The sequence below is a fragment of the Silurus meridionalis genome, chromosome 2, assembly GCF_014805685.1.
Source record: "Silurus meridionalis isolate SWU-2019-XX chromosome 2, ASM1480568v1, whole genome shotgun sequence".
Taxonomy (NCBI): domain Eukaryota; kingdom Metazoa; phylum Chordata; class Actinopteri; order Siluriformes; family Siluridae; genus Silurus; species Silurus meridionalis.
The window spans coordinates 3,273,829-3,283,557 of record NC_060885.1 but is presented as its reverse complement, the minus strand read 5'-3'; the positions used below and the strand labels follow the sequence as shown (position 1 = coordinate 3,283,557).

The window sequence follows — 9,729 nt, the reverse complement described above, 5'->3', positions numbered from 1 at the left end:
CTTGATAAGACAGGTCAAGAAACACAAGACCAGATAAAAAATGACAAGTAAAGATAAGAATAGACATGACATTACAAGATAGATCACTTTTTTTCACCTGTGTCTCAATCAGACAGTCCCTCCATGATTTTTTGCAATTGCAGGAACGATCTTTTTTCTGTGAACGAATTGGTGGTTTCAAATTAATCATTCTTCACACACACACACACACACACACATACACACATATATATATATATATACACATTATATATATATATATATATATATATATATATATATATATATATATATATATATATATATATATATGTGTGTGTGTGTGTGTGTGTGTGTGTGTGTGTGTGTGTTCTTTACATAAATCTGCAATGAGGACAACCTTGGTGGTTTTATCCTCAGCAGATCTGAATGTACAGCCAAACAAACAACCATCCAACCAACTAACCAAACAACAACCAACTAATCAACTAACCAAACAAACAAACCACCAACCGAACAAAGAAGAACCAACCAACCAACCAACCAACCAAACAACCAACTAACCAAACTACTAGCCAACTTACCAAACCACTAACCAACCAAAGGACAACCAACCAAACCACCAACCAACCAACCAACCAACCAAAGAAGAACCAATCAACCAAGTAACCAAACCACCAACCAAACCACCAACAACCACTAACCAAAAAAACAATTAACCAACAAACCAAGCAAACAAACAACCAAACCACCAAACAAACAACAGACCAACCAAACAAATAAACAACCAACTAAACAAATATCCAACCAAACAAACAAACATTGAACTAAACAACCAATTTACCAAACAACCAACCAACCAAACATGAACCAACCAATCAACTAACACAACAAACAAACAAACAAACAAACCACCAAACAAACAACAAAATAAACAAAGTCTTATTTATTAATTTATTAAAACATTATTTAAAGATCCAAACTCTGAAAGAAAATAAATCACTACACAATCCTAGCAGTGATCATGAATCTAATCTAATCCAGTCCAGACTTCCTCTTGCTTTCACATGCCTTCCTGTTAATCTCATCTGCTTCCTGTTTATAAACTGCTTCATTCCACATATTTCACCATTTCACTGTGTATCACTTCTTTCTTTTTTTTTTTCTTAAGTTTATTTATTTTTCTCTAAACTACACTGTTTGCCTTAATGTCGACCTGTGCCTGATTTCCGATGGTTTGGGTCCTTGATAAACAGCTTTATATACTTTTTATTGATGAAATATATCTATACATATAAAGATATTTTCACGCTTCTGCACAAAGTAAGGCAAAACATGATTGATGATATGAAGTTTAAAAGAAATCAAATTTCCCTGCATTTTTCCATTCAGTGTTGATGTTTAACTTCGCAGCAGTTGATGAGGCATCAGAACATTATGTGAGCTATTGTACATCAAACATTTACTTATGATCATGACTCTCTCGCAGCGTGGTATAGCAGGTCTACAGTGTGAAAAAAAAGAAGCCCTGCAAAAGGTGGTGAAACCCCGAAGCATCACTGACACCAAACTACCAGCCACTGAACCTTCCTGCAAAAGTACTGTAGACGTCTGTGCAGAAGACACAACATCCTCAGAAATTTCTTCCATTCACAGCTTTTTTCATCTTTCATACAGGAGGAGTTACAGGGCCATTCTCACCTGGACCAGTAGGAACCAGTAGAACCATCACCATTACCCACCTGAAGCTTTCAGTGCTTTCACTGCCTGTAATCTTTTCAGTGAACAAATGCAAATGGAGGCATAGGAGAGTCTCCAAATTGCCCTCTTTTGCATTCTTGCTCATTGTCTGACCACTGATTTGAGGACCATTAAAAGCTTCAGATTTTGCACTTTGCTCTTAGAGCATTTTTTATTCCTTTTTTTTATTTTTTACCCAGAAAAAAAAAAAATCTTGCTCACTTCTTCTTGGCATGTGTAGTAACTCAGTCAGACGCTGAGTGCTTCATGACAGAACCATTCATTTTGTACATTTCATTCTATTTTTGAAAATTTTTCCGAACGAGGTTTTTCAGGCTCTGTTGATTTTGCTTCATGCTGATTGCAGTTGCTGGTGCAGGATTTTTCACCCAGAAACTATGACGTGCAGACCAAATATGCATTTTAATGCTTTTTTTGCTGGGTTTGTTTTCAAATTTAATAGTTGTTTCGATTAAGCTGGACGAACTAATCCATGGTTTTTTTTTCTTTAAAATCAATCACTTTATTTTTGTTTGCACGCTATAGGAATTAATATGAGATTATATTCCACAGTAAGAACTACATATTTAACAATGTACACTGATTACATCAATAAAAAAAAAGCTGTTTATAAAATATAGACCTGTGGCTGTCTGTTTGAGAGGAAAAAAAGAAATCTATCGGTGTGCATTGTGGGCTCGGTGGACATGCAGAACTGATTTCACTCTCCAGCACTTTCTCAGGTGGTAATGAAATTGTTTTGCCCTGTCTCACCTCTCTCAGCTCCCAGCATGCACCTGCTCAATGCGTTCAGCACTTGCCACTTTATCTGCTTCAGCACTCCAGCACAGGGACTGCATCCAGTGTGTGTTTAAAGTGAAATTTCTGCCCTCAATTCCTCTGTGCATGTGTGTGTGAATGTGTGTGTGTGTGTGTGTGTGTGTGTGAATGTGTGTGTGGGTACTTCTAATTATTCATGGCCATTTAGAGACTCTACATTCTGTCCCCAAGACCCTAAAAGGCGGTGGCGTGGGCGTGGATTTGGATAAAGTGTTCAAATATGGCTGTTTATTTCTTTATTTCTGTCACTCAGAGTAAAAATAGTTGATGGCGGCCCGAAGTGTGTGCTGCTTCCAGCCCTGAGGTCTATTACAATACTGATAATGTGACAGCTTATCATTACAGGGAGTAGACGTGCAATCTCTGCAACCACATTGCTCATGGGTGCTGGACACACACACACACACACACACACGCTGTCCTGCATTCTACCAAAACAATCTATACACCATGCTGAAATACAACCAATCCAAAATTAATATCAGCAGTAATTATCTTTCTTTTTTAACTCCTGTAATTAGAACATCTCAGCTTTACTCCATGTGTCAGAGTAATTTGCATCTGGTATTTGGTCCCGAAGTTATTTTAGTTTGCGGTGACACGTTATTTGATGATACGTATCTCACATCAGGGGTCTGGATTTAAAATAACAGCATTCACAGTTCTGGTTCTATACTGTATTTTCTTCATACGGTTTTGTAGTGTTGTTCCTACATGTTTTGAGTTGAATAGAAAGTGTTAGAGAAGTGAAGAAAAGAGTGCAGGCAGGGTGGAGTGGGAGGAAAAGAGTGATAGCAGGAGTGATTTGCGATAGAAGAGTATCTGTGAGAGTGAAAGGGAAAGTTTATAGGTGTTGTACGGTTTAGAGACAGTGGCATTGACAACAAGACAGGAGGCAGAGCTGGAGGATGGAGTTGAAGATGCGATTTTCATCGCGAGTGATGGCAGGACTAGAAATGAGATTATTCGAGGGAATGTGCAGGTAGGACGTTTTGGAGAAAAAGTGATAGAAGGTAGTCACCAGGCAGGAGGACAATAGGAGGGCCAAGGAGGAGGTTTATGGATATGGTGAGGGAAGACATGTACTGTAGGAGGTTGGACTGATAATCCATTGTCTTCTCTTGTCTTTCTTTTGTTGTCTTAACTACAAACTAATCTTCTCTTGTATTGTCCTTGTATCTTACCTAAATTTGCCTGGACTTGTATTGTCTTGTCTTCTGTATTTTCCAGTCTATAAAACAATCAATAAAAGACAGTATCGGGGCTCGAAGATCTAAAGTGTGTCACTGTGTGATACTGATCATAGAAAGTGATGTGCAGATGAATGTGGTGACTGCTAATGGGAGCAGCCAAAAGAAGAAGCTGTTGTTCCTACATGTGCACATTGGCATTTTATGTGGTGTCCCACTGAAAGTAAGAATGTAAGATACTTTCATTCTCGAGTGTCATTATAATACAATACAACAAAATATAGTTTGGCAAAAGTTAAAGTTAAAGAATAGAGAAATTGAGTAAAATATATAACAAAATTGCATATAATAGAATATATGAATTAAATATTGAAAAGTATATATATATATATATATATATATATATATATATATATATAATGCATAGAATGAAGCCATTAGAGATATATTGCACACTGTATAAAGTGACGAGTGCACTGTGGAGCAACAAAGAGGAAAACTGTCCTTTAGTCTTTACAGGTTGTAAAGGACGGGCAGTTTCTGGGGTAATTGTAGGGAGGGGGTTGTGAAGGCATCTACAGCTTTGGGAAAACAAGCTGCACTCGACTGTTTTGTGCTCAACTTGCAGCCCTAAATCTCTTTCCAGATGGTAAGGGGGTATTACTGTAAGTGCCTTCGGTGATTGGAGTTTTTGATGATGTTGCTAGCGTTTGTTTGCAGTCTGCTAGCATATACAGTGTCCAGGTTAAGGAGCTCAGTGCCTATAATGCGCTGTGCTGATTCTATTCTATTTTGATGGTATTCTTAAGTGTCAGAGTTTTTGCAAATTGGGTAACTATAGTATGACTGAGGGACAAGTCATATCAGATGCTGCACAATGTCATGTTATAGCTAATAAAACTTTTTAGCTTAGTCTGAGTCTGACATTATAACATTGTCAGCTTTTATTATTTTATCATGCAGGAGGAAAAACATCCATTCGCACCAGAACCAGTAGCTTCAGGGCCATCTATTTTCATACAACCATCACCATCAACTGCCTGAAGAATTCTTTCAGAAAGAATCCAGCCCCACCATCTCTTGTCATACTGTGTGACTTTGCTGTCGAATCCTTTCACTTCCTGGAAACCATTATCTCTTAGGACCTCAAGTGAGAGCTGAACATCAGCCAGAGGTTGTATTTCTTGCAACAGCTAAAGAAGTTCAACCTACCAAAGAAAATGATGGTGCACTTCTACACTTCCATCAATGAATCCATACTTACCTCCTCCATCACCATCTGGTAAATTGTTGCCACTGCTGAAGACAAAGGCAGACTGCAGTGTGTCATCCACTCTGCTAAGAAGGTGATTGGCTATAATCTTCCACCTCTACACCACACAACCTTTTGAATCCTTACCCTCTGGCAGGAGGTTGCATACCATCAAAACCAAAAAGTCACCACAAAAACTTCTTTCCATCCATAACTGACCTCATCTACTGTACAATACCGAGGATGCTAAGTGCCTGTGTGGACACACTTTCTGAGAACCTTTTGCAGTTTTTTTTTGCTGCTAACACAAAAAAAAGGACCAGATAGTCTCAGCTTAGGCAGTGCATGTGTGGCGTGTGTGGTCACGCGACTTTCCGGTGTGCAGCAGGTTAAGACGGATGCTGAGCGGAAAAACGCCACCTCTGTTATATGGAGATATTTTAGCTTTACGATCACCAACACTGAGCAGAAAGAGAAACTGTGCAAGATCCACTAAATTAAAGTTGCTGCATCAATATGACAAATCTGTAACATTTCACTGGTTCCGGGTTGGAAGATAGAGATGGCGGCAGTTCAACAGACGGAGCTTTGTTTTAGTTCTCATTCACTTTTGCCCCCCTGCTTTCCTTTTTCTTGTACACATGCACATCTTTCCTCGACGCCAACGCCATACTCGCGGATCAACACGCCTTCACCTGGCAACCTTCACTTTCCCACACACATCCCCATACAGGCTGTCAGCTATGCCCAGTATACATACATATACAGTATAGATATTTCTCTCTCTTGTGTAAACAGGGCAATTTTCAGCCTTTTGAAAACCTGGAAAAGATTCCTAACGTTAGCCCCCCCCCACCCCCAAGGCTTTACCATCTCACCACAATGCTCCTCTCCCACACCATACAAATCATTAACAATCTTCCATTAAAAAAAAGGTTAAACACATTTAATAATAATTATTGCAAAATTGCTTGAATATAAGTATATATAAACCTCTACATCTGCCTCTTTCAAACCAACTACCTGCATGTCTTCCCTCACCACATACATAAACCTCCTCCTTGGTCTTCCTCTTTTCCTCCTTCCTGGTGTCTCCATCCTCAGCATTCTCCTACTGATTTACCCCATGTCCCTCCTCTGCACATGTCCAAGCCATCTCAATCACACGTCCCTCACCTTGTCTCCAAAACATCCTACATGCGCTGTCCCTCTAATAAACTCATTTCTAATCCTGTCCATCATCATCACTTCCAACGAACATCTCAACATCTCCAGCTCAACCTCCTGTCACTCCTGCTATCAGTCTTCTCCACCCACTCCACCCTGCCTCCACCCTTTTCTTCCCTTCTCTAACACACTCTCCATTACTTTGCACTGTTGACCCCAGGTACCTGAACTCCTCCACCTTCTCCACCTCTTTTCCCTGCAACCGCATCACTCCACTGCCCTCCCTCTCATTCACACCCATGTACTCTGTCTTACTCCTACTGACTTTTATTCCCCTTCTCTCCAGCGTGTACCTCCACCTCTCCAATCTCCAACATTATAGTCCACGGAGACTCCTGTCTGACCTCGTCCGTCATCCTGTCCATCACCACTGCAATCAGGAAAGGGCTTGGAGCCGATCCTTGATGAAGTCCAACCTCCAGCTTAAACCAGTCTGTCATTCCTACTGCACACTTCACTGCTGTCACACTGTCCTCATACATGTCCTGCACCACCCTCACATACTTCTCTCACACACCTGACTTCCTCATACAATACCACAACTCCTCTCTCCACCCTGTCGTACGCTTTCTCTAAATCCACAAACACACCAGCCCAGTCACATGCCATTTTGTGATTATAGTCACAAAATAATCTGTTGATTTGTGTTCGTAGACATGCATTTCCCTCTTTTTTTTGTGTCACAGAGGACGACTCTATGTACTGTATTTAAATACGAAGTTCTTTCGGTGCCTCTGCCAAAGTTTTCTTTCTGCCACTGGACACCAGAGACTGTATTTTTTTTCGCGTTTGTTATTGTTTTTTTTTTTTTTTTTCTCTTCAATCACCATTACTCAACATTTAAGCAGGATAATTAATTCTTGTTTTTACTGCTATATTCTGCTATATATTTATAAACCATCATCAGTCGTTCCTTCCATTCAAAATACAGCAAACATATTCTCCAGGTAATTATGGAGACAGATTTAATTAGAGACACAGTATAACCCCAACCCTTGCAGTATATCTTCTGCCTTATTCTGATTAAAAATGGGGAAAAAAGATTACCTTTTGGCTTTTCTGTCAGCATTACCCATGATCCTTTGCCTCTGTTGCTGTGGAGGCGAAGCCAGATTTAGGCAGTTGTGCTGAGTAACACAAAAAAAGAGGTAGATTTGTGTGCATAAACATGAATCAGTGGTAATTATATTAATTTGTTACTGTACTGTAAGTAGTTTTTCCGCGTGTCTGTACTTTACTCATGTCTTTCCGTTTGATTTCCTCTACATTTCAACATTAAATATCTTATCTTTACTAAACTACATATCGTGAAATCAGTCATTCCTTTTTTAAATGAGTGGATAAAAACATAACTGGTCAAACATGCAGCAAGCGACCAATCAATCTGGGTTGAACTTGTACTTGTCCGGTGCCACTGGGCAACTACGCAAAAAAAATCTTACATTTTACTGGTCATTTTTACGGTCGAGTCAATTATTATATCATGTCACGGTGAATGAACCTGTTCGGGTCTCAGAGTGTGAACCCACCTCCCGGAGAATTTCCCTCACTCAGAAACTCAGAAAGAAGAGACGGGGGTTAGGCGATGTCACCTCAACCTTCAGGGTTGGGAGAACTGACAAGACCTGGAGTGACGTCATGCCGGTAAGGAGAGCTGAATTAAAATTATGGATGACAAAAAAAAAAAAAAAACTCTAAACCCTCAAGAGCCCAAGGGGGGGAAAGGAGCAAAAGCTGAAGGTGTGTATGCAGCTCTATCACTCATCTCGTTATGAGGACAGTAAAGGCTAATACATTTAATGAAATTGGCTAATAACATAACATGATAAAAAAAAAACTGAAATAATTATCTTATCTCATTTATAACAGCACGATAAGTAATTAAACAGCTCGATAAACAATTATTGTGTATAAAAAGTTATTGTTGTGTTTTAACTGATGTATGTTTTTAGTTTTTTAGAATACAAAACAAAAGATACAATAATAGATTTATGCTCTGATTAAATTATTTTCATGTTAATAGATTTTAATTTACTTCTGTTGTTTGTTCTTTAGTTAAATAGCAGAGCCTGAAAAAAGAAAAAGTCTGTCTTTGTGAACCCTTGCGTGTTGTTACGTGTTGTTAAGGTCATAAGTGAAATGGTGGATTTGTTTGATATTTACATGAACAGATTATAATGTTAATGCTGCTGTTATTTGTTGATCAGGTATAGGGGAAAAGTGGAATCCATTGTTGCGAAAAAATTCTTGCTAATTGGTGCAAGTTGAAGCTAAATGTTTGCATTGCATTCTGGGGCGTTTTTGTTAAAAACATATTCAAATGCATTCACATGCATTTAAATATCTTTGCTAGACTGTTTGAAAGGGGTGGGGGCTGTAGACTGCTCTGAGAATATGTTCTTACTCATCCATTGATGGTAGCTCAAGCAGAGAGGAGCTCATCCATAGGGGAGACGTCCGGTCATGGCGTGGTTCACCCAGAGCGTCATTCAAGCTAAAGTCAGTCATCGTCGCTTGGTGAGATCTATTTAGCGCAAGCATACGGTTCAGCATCAATTAAAAATCAAGCAGAATCAGTGTTTGAGTCATTAATATCATTCTATTAATAGATCAGTGAGCTAAGAGTCACATTCGAGAATTTACACATAAACTGAGTTGATTAAGTAAAGAATCTTTTGACCAAAATAATAATAGGAACATTATAGATATAGTATTTTGCATACTTACATTTGAACTCAAAGACTTTTGTACTTTTAATTAAATGAAAGTTACTAAATGTAAAAAAAAACACTTTTACATTTTTTACTGGATTCATATCTTACCTACTGTATCTTTACTTTTACTCAAGTACATGCTTTGTGTACTTTATATGTTGGCTCGGACCACACGATCCAGCCTTCACTCCCCGCTTGCATCGATGAGCCTCGGCCGCCCACGACCCTGTCGTCGGTTCAACACTGTTCCTTCTTTGGAGCACATTTGATGGATACTGACCACTGCAGAACCGGGACCAGCCCACAAGTGCTGCAGTTTTAGAGACGATCTGACCCAGACGTCTAGACGTAACTATTTGCCGCTTAAATCCTTACGCTCGCACTAACAGGTGCCATGATGAAGAGCTCATCATTTTACCACTCAGTGGTCATAATGTTGTTACTGGTCGGTGTATGTTTTTAAAACCAATAAAATATTCAGGTTTTGTACTTTGCTCTTAGATCTTTCTGGTGTTTTCTTAAACAGTTTGCTTTGTGACTTTGCTCAAGGGCCTGACGGTGGCAGCTAGGCAATACTGGGCTTGAACCCTTGACTTTCTAATTAGTAACTCAGAATCAATGTTATACTATAGCTAATGCAACTTTGACACGTTTTTAGCGTAGCCAGAGTCTGATATTATAAGATTATCGTCAACAATGAACCCAGTGCCTGGAATCATGCGGCGCTTCTTGCCGAGCGTGGCATCATCCATCGGCATGGAGCGCCGCTCCGTCTGAGCAGGAAGCT

General features: G+C 39.3%; 1 long non-coding RNA gene across 1 annotated transcript; it reads right to left on the bottom strand.

Moving 5' to 3' along the window:
• Positions 1–6,872: 6,872 nt before the first annotated feature.
• On the bottom strand, positions 6,873–9,184 carry LOC124402818. Its single transcript, XR_006928796.1, has 4 exons — positions 9,051–9,184; positions 8,633–8,752; positions 7,758–7,882; positions 6,873–7,355 (listed from the first exon to the last, which is right to left on the bottom strand). It is a non-coding gene; the product is annotated as an uncharacterized LOC124402818 (long non-coding RNA).
• Positions 9,185–9,729: the final 545 nt, after the last annotated feature.